General features: G+C 34.8%; 1 long non-coding RNA gene across 1 annotated transcript in view; it reads right to left on the reverse strand.

Annotated features, from left to right (window-relative positions):
* Positions 1-1,448: 1,448 nt before the first annotated feature.
* Positions 1,449-14,100, reverse strand: part of LOC131103797 (uncharacterized) — a 24,168-nt gene continuing 11,516 nt past the window's right edge. The window contains exons 3-4 of the long non-coding RNA XR_013630043.1: positions 1,784-1,855; positions 1,449-1,558 (exon numbers count right to left, since the gene is read on the reverse strand). This is a non-coding gene — a long non-coding RNA (uncharacterized LOC131103797). The remainder of the gene's footprint in view (positions 1,559-1,783; positions 1,856-14,100) is intronic.

The raw sequence follows: 14,100 nt of genomic DNA on the forward strand, positions 1-14,100 counted from the left end.
CATGACTGTAACCAATACATGAGATTAACCCTAAAAGCCAACACTATAACTGTGCCAAAACCCTGACAAAACCCGAACACCCTTAGTCCTACCCTTAGTCCTACCCTATCCTGAACAAAACTTTCACCCTTAAGCCTAACCAGAACCATAACAAAACACCAACCCTAGAAACCGAAAACCCCAACTTTAAGCATGACAAAACCTTAACCCCGACCAAAACAAAACCTTAACTTTCCCCCTTAGCCCTACCCAGAATAAAACACCAACCTTATAGGCCCAAACTGGAAGCCCCAACCCTATCAAAACCAAATCCACAACTGAAAAACCCTAAACCTGATAAAACACAACCCCTCAGACCATGACAAAAACCTAACCTTGACCCAAAACAAAACGTTTTCGTTTGACAAAACCATAACTGTAACCAATACATGAGATTAACCCTAAAAGCCAACACTATAACTGTGCCGAAACCCTGACAAAACCCGAAAACCCTTAGTCCTACCCTTAGTCCTACCCTATCCTGAACAAAACTTTCACCCTTAAGCCTAACCAGAACCAGAACAAAACACCAACCCTAGAAACCGAAAACCCCAACTTTAAGCATGACAAAACCTTAACCCCGACCAAAACAAAACCTTAACTTTCCCCCTTAAGGGCAGAATAAAACACCAACCTTATAGGCCCAAACTGGAAGCCCCAACCCTATCAAAACCAAATCCACAACTGAAAAACCCTAAACCTGATAAAACACAACCCCTCAGACCATGACAAAAACCTAACCTTGACCCAAAACAAAACGTTTTCGTTTGACAAAACCATGACTGTAACCAATACATGAGATTAACCCTAAAAGCCAACACTATAACTGTGCCAAAACCCTGACAAAACCCGAACACCCTTAGTCCTACCCTTAGTCCTACCCTATCCTGAACAAAACTTTCACCCTTAAGCCTAACCAGAACCATAACAAAACACCAACCCTAGAAACCGAAAACCCCAACTTTAAGCATGACAAAACCTTAACCCCGACCAAAACAAAACCTTAACTTTCCCCCTTAGCCCTACCCAGAATAAAACACCAACCTTATAGGCCCAAACTGGAAGCCCCAACCCTATCAAAACCAAATCCACAACTGAAAAACCCTAAACCTGATAAAACACAACCCCTCAGACCATGACAAAAACCTAACCTTGACCCAAAACAAAACCTTAACTTTCCCCCTTAGCCCTAACCAGAATAAAACACCAACCTTATAAGTCCAAACTGGAAGCCCCAACCCTATCAAAACCAAATCCACAACTGAAAAACCCCAAAAATTGCCAAAACCCTGACCAAAACAAAACCCTAGCATAGCTTTCACCCTTAGTCCTGAACAAAACCGTGAACATGACGAAACCTCAAGTTAACAAAACGTTATATTTAATGCATGTGAGCTCATATCAATACGCTTATGATGAACATTCCCTCCATGCATATGTGTGTATGCGTCTTATTAGAAATGGCTGTGATTTACTGCGCTTCTTGGCTGCGCTCCAGCTCCACTGCAGACGTCAGCAGCTGAGGATGGATGGAGGATGGATGGAGGACGGATGGAGGATGGACGGCACGGCGAATAAAACAGATGGTGAGAGAGAACGTCAGGAAAAGTTAGAGGAGGAGAGGGAATAAAAAATAGATGGGAGTTATTAGCCTGCGGTGCAACATGAATATACAAATGATCATACAGAATACAAATGTTGGCATTCAAATGAGAAATATGAAATTATCTTTTTGATGACTTACCTGAATTCATCACAGATGCTTCCATCGTAGTCTCCATGTTATCAGAAACGGCCCGCAACAAAAAGAGAAGAGCTGGGAATATACAGGATTTGGTCATGTTGTTTTCACCTCTAAATGCAGTCTACACAGGAAAAACCTATCCTACCCAATCAGAACGGGAGCATAGACAGAATAGGAACGTAATAACACTCACCTGTCAGTCAAATGGTAATGTAGTTAATGTCATTGAAACACCATTGGAAGAAAAAAAAACAAGAACAAATTTTAAATTAAAAAAAATAATTAATAAAAAAAAATTAAAATTAAAATTAAAATTTAAATTTAAATTTAAATTAAAATTTAAATTTAAATTTAAATTAAATCAACTGCAGAAAAAAGAAAAAAATACATATAATTATTAATATTCTCATATTATTTAAAAAAGTTGGAAATTTATGAGAAAAATAAAGTAGTATACAGTTGAAATATTAAAAGAATAATATGATACAAAAATAAAAATATGGAAAAAACAAAACAACAAAGTTGTCATTTTCAGAAAATTTGGGTGTATAAAAACTTTTGTTACGACAATTTATAGTCCAAACATTACAGGAATAAAGTTATAATTTGAAAGAAAGTTGAAATAGTAAAAAAAAATCAATAGCAGAAATAAAAAAATATATTTTTCAAGAATAAAAACAAAATATAAAGCAAATAAATACTTATTTATTCTAATGAGGAAAAAATGAATTTTCCAGAATAAACATATATGCAGTAAATATATATGTATAATATTTTATAAATACAACAAATAATGTCTTTTTTGTAGTATTGTTGAAATATAGTTTTTTAAAGTCATATTTTTGGGGGGGAAAGTGGGTTGGAGAAAATATTATGTATATATAATATAAAGGTAAAAAAAGAAAGAAAAGCAACAGCAAAAATAAAAAAAAAATAAAATAGAGCAAAAAGTTGATGCTTTTTTCCACTTATATTACAAAGCTGAGAAGCATTTTTTCCTGAAAAAATGAATAAATAAATAAAAAAATATATATATAATTATACATATATTTTAAAAACAATTTATATATATATTGGGATTTTTTTGAAAATATTAAAGTAACCCTCGCATTATCTCCAACCCAATTCCACCCCATTTTCCCGGGTTTAGAATATTTTCCTCTGCTTTAAGAACGTGTAGCCGCACACAAACAACATATCACTTCAATAAGACGATGACTTCCAACCGACCTCTCCACTCACACACACACACACACACACACACACACAATGATGGGAAATGAATCAGTGATACAAGTGTCCTCCACAGACAAACAGGTGCTGCATGAGTGGACTCTGCAGGAGCACATGTCAGCTTATGGAGCTCTTACAGACAGCGTCTCCAAACGGAAGCCATATGGAAGATAATAGTTGGACTGCTTGAGGGGGAAATGCGTGTGCAACAACAAGTGTTTCCTGTCATTTCCTGTTTGGCATCTGCCAAAAAACAACGATCACGGTGTTTTAGAAGGTAAAATGATCAAATACTTCACAAATCACAGTAATACTAATACTATTGCATATAAATGCTGATTGTACAGGAGAACTCGCAATTGTTTCACATGAAAACAATAACGTCGACATTCTGCCTTTCTTCCTCGCACCCTGCAATTGAGAACTCGACCGGCCCCGCGTATCAGACACGCTAATGGCCGGTTCAGACCGCCACAGAAAAAACAGAAACATATGCAAAGTCAATGTGAGACCGCAAGCTTCTCAGTGAACCAGAACACAATACACTGATTATATGATGGAGTGTTTGTTTGTTTCACGCATGGCCTGGCCGTCGTTCCTGCAAATGTATAGATGCCGTATGTAATCATAGCAAATCATTTCGTATTCTTCCAAACACAACAACATTTAGATCTCTTAAAGGGGCGGAATGTGCAAGAGTCGGCTGAACCAAAGTCGTAAAAAAGCAGCAGGGGGCAGACTGACTGACTGTGCGCCATAATTCAACGGGACGCCATCTAAGACATCCTTAAAATGGCGGCCTTTTTCCCGATTTTTGCTTTTTCCTCTGACGTTTCTTCCCATCATTTTTTACTTTATTTTCCTAACATTATAGCTAACTTTTTCCACAATCTAATTTACCATTTTTATTTGTTTAGTTTGTTAAAGAATTTTAAAACAATATTTCACCTCTCTGCTTTTATTTTTTTTTTTGTAATATTAAAAGTTATAAAAGATTTATAAAAAATGTATACATTTATAAAATCTACAGATTTATAAAATCTGGACTTTTTCCCGTTAAAAAAAAAGTTTTTAAAAATATTTTTCACTGTGATTATCTCAACTTTGCTTGTGTAAATTTTCTTCTGATAATTATGGTAATATTCTCATAATATTTTGACTTTATTCTTTTAAAATAATATCTTTTTCCATTGGCTGATTTTTCGTTGTTTTCTTTATTTTTCATTATATTACAACTTAATTTTTTTGTGTAATATTTCAACTTTATATTTCTAAAATGAAATATATTTGTGTAATATTTCAACTGTATATTTTGCAAATGAATATTATATTCATTTTTATTTTTCTCGTAATATTAAAATTCATAAAAGATTTATAAAAGATTTATAAAAGATTTATAAAAGATTTATAAACATTTATAAAATTTATAAAATTTATAAAATATACAAATTTATAAATAATATATAAAAATTATATATTATTATATATATTATATATACAAAAATATATAATATTTTGACTTTATTCTTTTAACATTATATATTTTTCCACTGGCCGATTTTTTGTTGTTTTCTTTATTTTTCATTATATTACAAGTAAATTTTTTGTGTAATATTTCAACTATATGTTGCTAAAATTATTTTTTTCCACTCATAATACTTAAACATTACTGTGATAAAATTATGCCTTTTTCTTCAACTTTTTTTTCCTAACTGTTTGACTTTATTTTTGTTAAATTATTGCAGATTTTTCTATTTTTGCTGTTTTTTTTACTTAAAAATTATTTTTTTGTGTAATATTGCAACTATATGTTTCTAAAATGAATTTTTTTGCATTCATAATACTTTAACATTACTGTGGTAAAATTATGACTTTTTCACGTAAGACTTCAACTTTTTTCTCCTAACAGTTTGACTTTATTTTTGTTAAATTATTGCAGATTTTTTAATTTTTGCTGTTTTTTTTAACATTTCTTGTTAAATTCTAATTTTAATGAAAAACAAAACATTGTGGGCCACAAATGACCCCTGGGCTGCACTTTGAAAAACCCTGGTCTAAGGCCTAACCGATGACTCGATTAATTGAAAAGACAAGCTTCAGATTAATCGACTAAGAAAATAACAATAACATATGGGGAGGGGGGGGAATCAAACTACACCATGCTATGTTTTTGTATTTTTTTGCCGGTGAGACGTTAACGGTCCTGGAGTTCTGCAGAAACCAGCGTTATCCTGGCTATTGCCAATCAGGTATAAATGATTCATTGGCGCTCCGATGCGTTTACTGAGGTCACAGTTGGCCAGCTTCATTCAGCCTGGGAATGACCTGTGCTTTTTTCCATGAAGGGCAAAAATCGATCTAAGCTCCTTCTGCCTCACCTCTTAACCACCGTCCATTAAGAGTGCTTGTCCCTGGAGGAATACTGATATAGCTGCCAGCCGACCAGCGCTAACAGGACATTGAATGCAGCATGGGAACAATGAGGTCACGCCTCAAGAGCATTGTTTTCCACACGGACCGACCAATCCAAAGAATGGCATTCATCAATTACGGAGAAAATGACTACAATACCTGCATTTAGCATATTGACCCGAATATAAGCCGACAGTGAAATCTTATACTCTTCTTCCATCCCATCTTTCCACTCCCAAATCCCAGGAATTTTTCGAACAACGTTACGATAGCCGAGGTCTCAAATTTAAATTTCAAAGGTCGCACTAAGCTTTGCATATCTGGTGTTTTAATGACAAAAAAACCTATACTTTATTTTTAAAGTCACTTTTTTCGATTATTTTCTTAGTCGATTAATCTTAAGATTGTTGCTTCGATTAATCCAGTAATCGGTTAGGTCCCAAATGGACCAGGAAAGACATTTCTAAAATCTTCCCATTTGACAAGCTAACATCAGAGGTTATTTATATTTTTAAATAACAAAAAAAGGTGAATAAAATATCAAATGGGTTGTCGATTAATTGGATCATCGATTAATTATTGATAAATTTTGGCGGGTCTACTCATTTTTTTTCCAAGTGTTCCAAGCTGTTCCTGCGACTTATACTCCAATGCGACTTATGTATGTTTTTTTCTACCTAATTATGCATTTTTGGCTTGTGCGACTTATACTCCGGAGCGTAGTTTCATGATCATTTTTTTTATTTGTAAACAAAAGCAGCATTTTTACAATTTTGGTGAAAAGAAATATTTTTTTAATGTATAATTTATTATTTTTGTTTGCAAATATTTTTAAAATTTTCAAATATTTTCAAATCACATTTTCAAATTAATTTTTTTGTTTTATTGGATAATTTTTTTTCCAAATGTAAGAATTTCATTTTTTTTTCTGGGGAGCTAAAGACCTTTTTGAAAACATGAGAATTTTTTTTTTTCATTTGTAAACAAAAGCAGCATTTTTAAAATTTTGGTGAGAAGAAATATTTTTTTATGTATAATTTATTATTTTTGTTTGCAAATATTTTTTTTTACTTTTTTAAATTATTTTTTTGTTTTATTGGATAAAAAGACACAAATTTCCCTACAAATATTTTTTTTTCTGAATATAAGAATTTATTTTTTTTTCTGGGGAGCTAAAAACCTGCTCGTCTGCCCTTTTTGAAAACATGAGAATTTTTTTTTCTCATTTTGAAAACAAAAGCAGCATTTTTACAATTTTGATGAAAAAAATTATTTTTTTAATGTATAATTTATTATTTTTGTTTGCAAATATTTTTTTTTTACATTTTTAAATTAATTTTTTTGTTTTTTTGGATGAAAAGACACAAATTTCCCTACAAAGAATTTTTTTTTTCCCGAATGTAAGAATTTAATTTTTTTTTTCTGGGGAGCTAAAGACCTGCTTATCTGCCATTTTTGAAAACAAAGCCCAGTTCGACAACAGATTCCCTAATATTCCTCCAGTTACGTCCAATTCTTCCAAAGCAGCTTAGCGATAGCCAATCACAACAGAGTAGTCACGGTCCGAGTCCCAGCATGAAGACGACTCATCTCCCCAGCTTGAAGATGTATGGAGTATTTTATTAAAAACACACTGAGCTCCACTGGGATGCAATATCCTTTTAAAAGCCCCTGAAATGAGCGGGATTGGGACCCCTTTAAAGACGAAGGTTTTTTTGGGACTACAGCATCTGGGGTGTTTTTTTTTTTTATGGACTAAAGTGCTGTTAAGAAATTGAAAAGCTGATTTGGTTTTTCCTGCTGATCACAGAGATAGCAAAAACCTCCGCGTCTGGAACATTTCACAAGGCATTGCGCAACATTCACACCCCCCACCCCGGAAAAAAAAAAAAAAAAAAAAAAAAAAAAGGCAGGTCAGACTCATCTGACATGATCCACTCGCCCTGAGGACACACTCTGGAGCCCCACCACATCTCCTCCCTCCTCATATAACTCCTCTCAGATTCCCTTTTTCCCAGCTGCGGAAAGGTTAGCAGAGCTTAAACGTTCCAGTAAAAATAGTCCTTCACAAATCATCGGCCATTCTATTGTCAGAGACGATGGAAGGAAGGAAAAAAAAAAAAATCCACGGAGAATAAAAAGATGGTCGTCATGCTTTGGCTTTGAATTGATTTGTCAAACACAAGCTATCGCTCGTTCTTCGCCGTACTTATATATATATTCTCTTACGCACGTTCCTCTTTTCAGTCACTTCTCGTGCTACACGATACGTTTGGGTTCGGGGCTTGGGTGGAATCCAAAGTGAATAAATGCAAGCAGACAGCATCTCCTCCAAGGCTCCACGTGGGCCGGTGGACAGATGGGCCGACTTATGCAGGCAGTACACCGTCACAGGGGAACCAAACGCTTCCCTTATCGTGTTTACGTGTGCTCGGAAGCCGCAAGGATCTCGGTACAAATGTTCCTTCATTGCGTTTTCACAAACGGAATAAAGGTTTCGCAAGTCAGGAACGGTTTTTTATTAACATTTAATCTCTGTGGTAGAATCTCATCTCGATTTAAGAAGTCTACTTATAGTGGTTTTTCACCTGGACCAGGTCTAATGTGGGCTAGATGCTGTTAAAAACAGTCTTTATTATAAATTATATAAATAATTATATACAATATATATATATAATATTATATATTATTAAATAATATAATATATTATATATATTATTATATGTATAACTATAACTATATATTATATATAATAATTATATATAATTATATATATTATAATAATATAATTTTATAGTTATAAATTGTATATATATAATTATATATATATTATGATTATATATGTATAAATATATATATAAGGTCAGACTAATAAATAGACTATTAATCAATAATAATTATATATAATTATATATATAACTATTATTTATATATAATATATAATTATATATATAATTATAATATAATGTTTAATAATATATTATAATAATATACTTTTATAATTATACATTATATATATATAATTATATACATACTATAATTTTATATATATATATGTAAGGTCAGATTAATAAATAGACTAATAAATAGACTATTATAAATGGTCTTTATTGCATTTTCACAAATAGAATAAATGTTTCACAAGTCAGAAACGTTTTTTTCTGATGAAAAATGAAAAATAATACATTCAAGATATTCCAGATTTGAGAAGTCCAGTACAGAACTGAACCAGATCTAATGTGGTCAAGATACTGAAAAAAGTGGAAATTATACAATTTATTGCATTTTCACACACAAAATAAGTTTTCCTAAATTATGAACCATTTTAATGAAGTCCAAATTTGAGAAGTCTAGGTGGTTTTAGTCCAGGAACAGTGGTTTTAGTCCTGGATTAAGTCTGATGTGGACTAGATAGAAGAGAAATGTGCCTCCATTTAAATTTTCACAAATCATAAACTGAATTATTATGACCCCTCAGGGTCTGTGGCATAAGATAGTCCAGATTTGAGAAGTCCAGTACAGAACTGAACCAGGTCTAATGTGGTCTAGATGCTCCAAAAAAACCCCACAGAAATGCTTTTATTGCATTTTCAGAAATAGAATATATGTTTCACTTGTCAGAAACTGTTTTAATGACCCCTAAGGGTCTGTGGCATAAGATAGTCCAGATTTGAGTCCAGGAACAGTGGTTTTAGTCCTGGATTAAGTCTGATGTGGACTAAATAGAAGAGAAATGCGCCTCTATTTTAATTTTCACAAATTACAAATCAGAAACTGTTTTTATGACCTTTCAGGGTCTGTGGCATAAGATATTCCAGATTGGAGAAGTCCAGTACAGAACTGAACCAGGTCTAATGTGGTCTAGATGCTCCAAAAAAAAAAGCATAGAAATGCTTTTATTGCATTTTCAGAAATAGAATACATGCTTCACATATCAGAAATAGTTTTTTATGAAACCGCAATGTCTGTGACATAATCTAGTCCGGATTTGAGAAGTCTGGTTACTGTAGTTTTTGATCTGAACCAGGTCTGATATGGTCAAGATACTGAAAAAAAGAGAAATATGTAATTTATTGCATTTTCACAAACAAAATAAGTTTTCCGAAATTATAAACCGTCTGTGGCATAAGATAGTCCAGATTTGAGAAGTCCAGTACAGAACTGAACCAGGTCTAATGTGGTCTAGATGCTCCAAAAAAAAAACATAGAAATGCTTTTATTGCATTTTCAGAAATAGAATATATGTTTCACTTGTCAGAAACTGTTTTAATGACCCCTAAAGGGTCTGTGGCATAAGATTTGAGAAGTCTAGGTATGGTGGTTTTTGAGCTGGACCACGTCTAATATGGTCTAGATCAGGGGTGGGCAAACTACGGCCCGGGGGCCACACGCGGCCCGCCAAGCGTTTGAATCCGGCCCGCCAGTTGCTTTCTAAGTATTTCAACTTTTAACATACAAACTAGCGACAAGATTTTGCAAGTCGGATGTCTTATTTAGTAAAAAAAAAACAAAAAAAAAAAACTGTAAAATTTAATTACATAGTTTGATGTGGTCTGATAGTTAAAGTGTCCTGAAAAAATAAATAAATAAAATATAATAAATACATAATAAATAAATACATAATAAATACATAATAAATAAATACATAATAAATAAATACATAAATAATAAATAAAATATAATAAATACATAATAAATAAATACATAAATAATAAATAAAATATAATAAATACATAATAAATAAATACATAAATAATAAATAAAATATAATAAATACATAATAAATAAATACATAAATACAAAATAAAATATAATAAATACATAATAAATAAATACATAATGAATAAAATATAATAAATACATAATAAATAAAATATAATAAATACATAATAAATAAACAATAATAATAAATAATAAAGTTAGACAAATAATTCAAGAAAAATTATAAAAGTGTGTGTGTTAAATATATGTTCTGGCCCCCCGGCTTTTAACATACAAACTAGTGACAAGACCTGCAAGTCGGATGTCTTACTTAGTAAAAAAAAAACAAAAAAAAAACTGTAAAGTTTAATTACATAGTTTGATGTGGTCTGAAGGTTAAAGTGTCCTGAAAAAATAAATAAAAAATTAATAAATAAATACATAATAAATAAATAATAAATACAATATAATAAATACACAATAAATAATAAATACAATAAATACATAATAAATAAATAAAATATAATAAACACATAATAAATAAATACATAAATAATACTAATAATAAATATACATTTAAAAAATAAGTTAGACAAATAATTCAAGAAAAATGATAAAAGTGTGTGTGTTAAATATATGTTCTGGCCCCCCCGGACAATTTTGTTAACTCAATGCGGCCCACCAGTCAAAATATATGCCCACCCCTGGTCTAGATGCTGAATAAAAATGAGAAATTGTATTTACACTAATAGAATAAAGATTTGCTAAACTACATTATGAACCTTCAGGGTCTGTGGCATAAGCTAATCCGTATTGTGAGAAGTCCAAGTACGGTGGTTTTGGACCCGGACCAGGTCAAAGGCGGTCTAAATGGAATAGGAAGCTAAATGGAGCGTTGTAGGTGGTCGGGGGACGTCTGTTACAGCATCAATCAAACGGCCATCAAGATCTACGAAGACGACTTTGAGCGTCGGCCATTGTCTGTTTAGCCTCCCCGATGAGCCAGCTGCTGCCTCTCTCGCTCCATCAAATGTCACGGCGTGCCAAGTGGAAGAGATTCAGCTGACTCACAAACGCCGCGCTTTGCCAACCGCCGCCCTCTCACACTAAAACACGCACACACGCCAGCACAAAGGTGTAGGGAGGAAGAAAAGCGAAAGGAACGAAATGAAACATGAAACCACATCGAAAATCCCAATTGCGGTTCAGCAATTGTTCAATTTAAAAGCAGCCAAACGATTAAAAAAAAAAAAAATACACAAAATAACAACTTTCCCCCCAAAAAATGAAGCAGAAACTGGCAACAAATTAATAACGTTCTCCCAAGAGAGAGAGCGCCGCACTGAGTCACGCCTCCAATTACACGGAATCCAAGCCAATGTGAGAGTGCACGAGTGCTCCCCTGGGGTACACACACATCCGTGTGACACATTGCACAATTCCATGCACACACTGTTGTGAAGTACAGAGACCTACTTCTGCAGAGAAGAAGAAACAAGGTTGTCGTTACCTCCTTGAAGCTGCGAAATGCACGTAGTAATGATCATTTTTTGTATTTGTGACGCAAATAATGTAACGTTAACGTAAGCGTTTAGAACTTCATGATTTTGCAACAAGGCTTTGAATGCATCGTTCGGACAAGTGTTTCTAATATAAAGGTTGAACATGGGAGCATAATAGAAACGCCTTTTGGAATGCTATAGTGAGGTTCTAAACCAATTTAGAGTTAAACTATTAGTAATTTTACTTTATTTTGGTTGTATTTCATGACAAAATGAAAAGGTTTATTCATTCATTCGCTACTGCTTATCCTCACGAGGGTCGTGGGGGTGCTGGAGCCTATCCCAGCTGTCTTCAGGGCGAGAGGCGGGTTACACCCTTGACTGACTGGTGGCCAGCCAATCACAGGGCACATATAGACAAACAACCATTCACACTCATATTCATACCTATGGACAATTTGGGGTCGCCAATTAACCTAGCATGCATGTTGTTGGAATAATTTTACTTTATTTTAGTTTTATTGTGTGCGAGATTCATTGTTGTATGCCCCCCCCACCAGTGCACATTCATTCATTCATTTTCTACCGCTTATCCTCACGAGGGTCATGGGTATGCTGGAGCCTATCCCAGCTGTCTTTGGGGCGAGAGGCGGGGTACACCCTTGACTGACTGGTGGCCAGCCAATCACAGGGCACATATAGACAAACAACCATTCACACTCACATTCATACCTATGGACAATTTGGAGTCGCCAATTAACCTAGCATGTTTTTGGAATGTGGGAGGAAACCAGAGTACTCAGAGAAAAAACATGCAAACTCCACACAGAGATGGCCTAAGGTGGAATTGAACTCAGGTCTCCAGCAAAAGAGTTGTGTAATGTCATAAATAATGAATTACAGGAGTGTATAAGTGACTATAGGGGTGCTACTTCATGTCTAGAGAGCTCTAATCATGTTTAAAAAACACATTTAGAAGGTTCATTCATTCATTCATTTTCTAGCGCTTATCCTCACGAGGGTCGCGGGGGGTGCTGGAGCCTATCCCAGCTGTCATGGTGCGAGAGGCGGGGTACACCCTTGACTGACTGGTGGCCAGCCAACCACAGGGCACATATAGACAAACAACCATTCACACTCACATTCATACCTATGGACAATTTGGAGTCGCTAATTAACCTAGCATGTTTTTGGAATGTGGGAGGAAACCGGAGTACCCGGAGAAAACCCACGCATGCACGGAATCCAAGCACGAGTGCTCCCCTGGGGTACACACACCCGTGTGACACATTGCACAACTCCATGCACACACTGTTGTGAAGTACAGAGACCTACTTCTGCTGAGAAGAAGAAACAAGGTCACCTCACAAGGTTGCCTTGAAGCTGCGGAATGTAAAAAAAAAAAATCACATGAATCACAAGTAGTAAAAATAAAATCATACATGGAGTATTTTTATATAATAAATAATGTAATGTTATTCGGCCATTTTGGATATGCTAAAGGATCATGACTGTGTGTTCTACGGCAGACATTAATAACTGCTCCTGCACAGTGGTCACTTAGTGGAAGATAACCCAAGGTTATCTCCACCCATTATACACACACACACACACACACACACACAATCAGGTTGGGACACACTTAAGCAGTGATGCTCTCTAACCCTGACAACAACCTTTGACCCAGAATGAGCGTTTTTTTCTCCAAAATGCAGGTTATGGTTTATGTCCCAAGTGGACCAGACAGTCCCTAATTAACCATCTGCACTCATACATGTGTGGGTACGTTTGAAAAAAAAAACAATAGATTCTGTCCAAAAACAATGGCTGGACTATAAAAAAAACTATATACAGTCGCACTGCTGCACGGCGGGCGAGTGGTTAGCACGCAGAACTCACAGCTAGGAGACCCGAGTTTAATCCCACCCTTGGCCATCTCTGTGTGGAGTTTGCATGTTCTCCCCGTGCATGTGTGGGTTTTTCTCCGGGTACTCCGGTTTCCTCCCACATTCCAAAAACATGCTAGGTTAATTAGCGACTCCAAATTGTCCATAGGTATGAATGTGAGTGTGAATGGTTGTTTGTCTATATGTGCCCTGTGATTGGCTGGCCACCAGTCCAGGGTGAACCTTGCCTCTCACCTGAAGACAGCTGGGATAGGCTCCAGCATAGCCATGACCCTTGTGAGGATAAGCGGTAGAAAATGAATGAATGTGCACTTGGGGGGGGCGTACAACAATGAATCTTGCACACAATAAAACTAAAATAAAGTAAAATTATTCCAACAACATGCATGCTAGGTTAATTGGTGACTCCAAATTGTCCATAGGTATGAATGTGAGTGTGAATGGTTGTTTGTCTATATGTGCCCTGTGATTGGCTGGCCACCAGTCCAGGGTGTACCCCGCCTCTCGCCCCAAGACAGCTGGGATAGGCTCCAGCATCCCTGCGACACTCGTGAGGGAAAGT

Source organism: Doryrhamphus excisus, linkage group LG16 (genome assembly GCF_037039965.1).
Source record: "Doryrhamphus excisus strain RoL-2023G ecotype Guam linkage group LG16, RoL_Dexc_Guam_v1.1, whole genome shotgun sequence".
In the NCBI taxonomy this organism is placed as follows: domain Eukaryota; kingdom Metazoa; phylum Chordata; class Actinopteri; order Syngnathiformes; family Syngnathidae; genus Doryrhamphus; species Doryrhamphus excisus.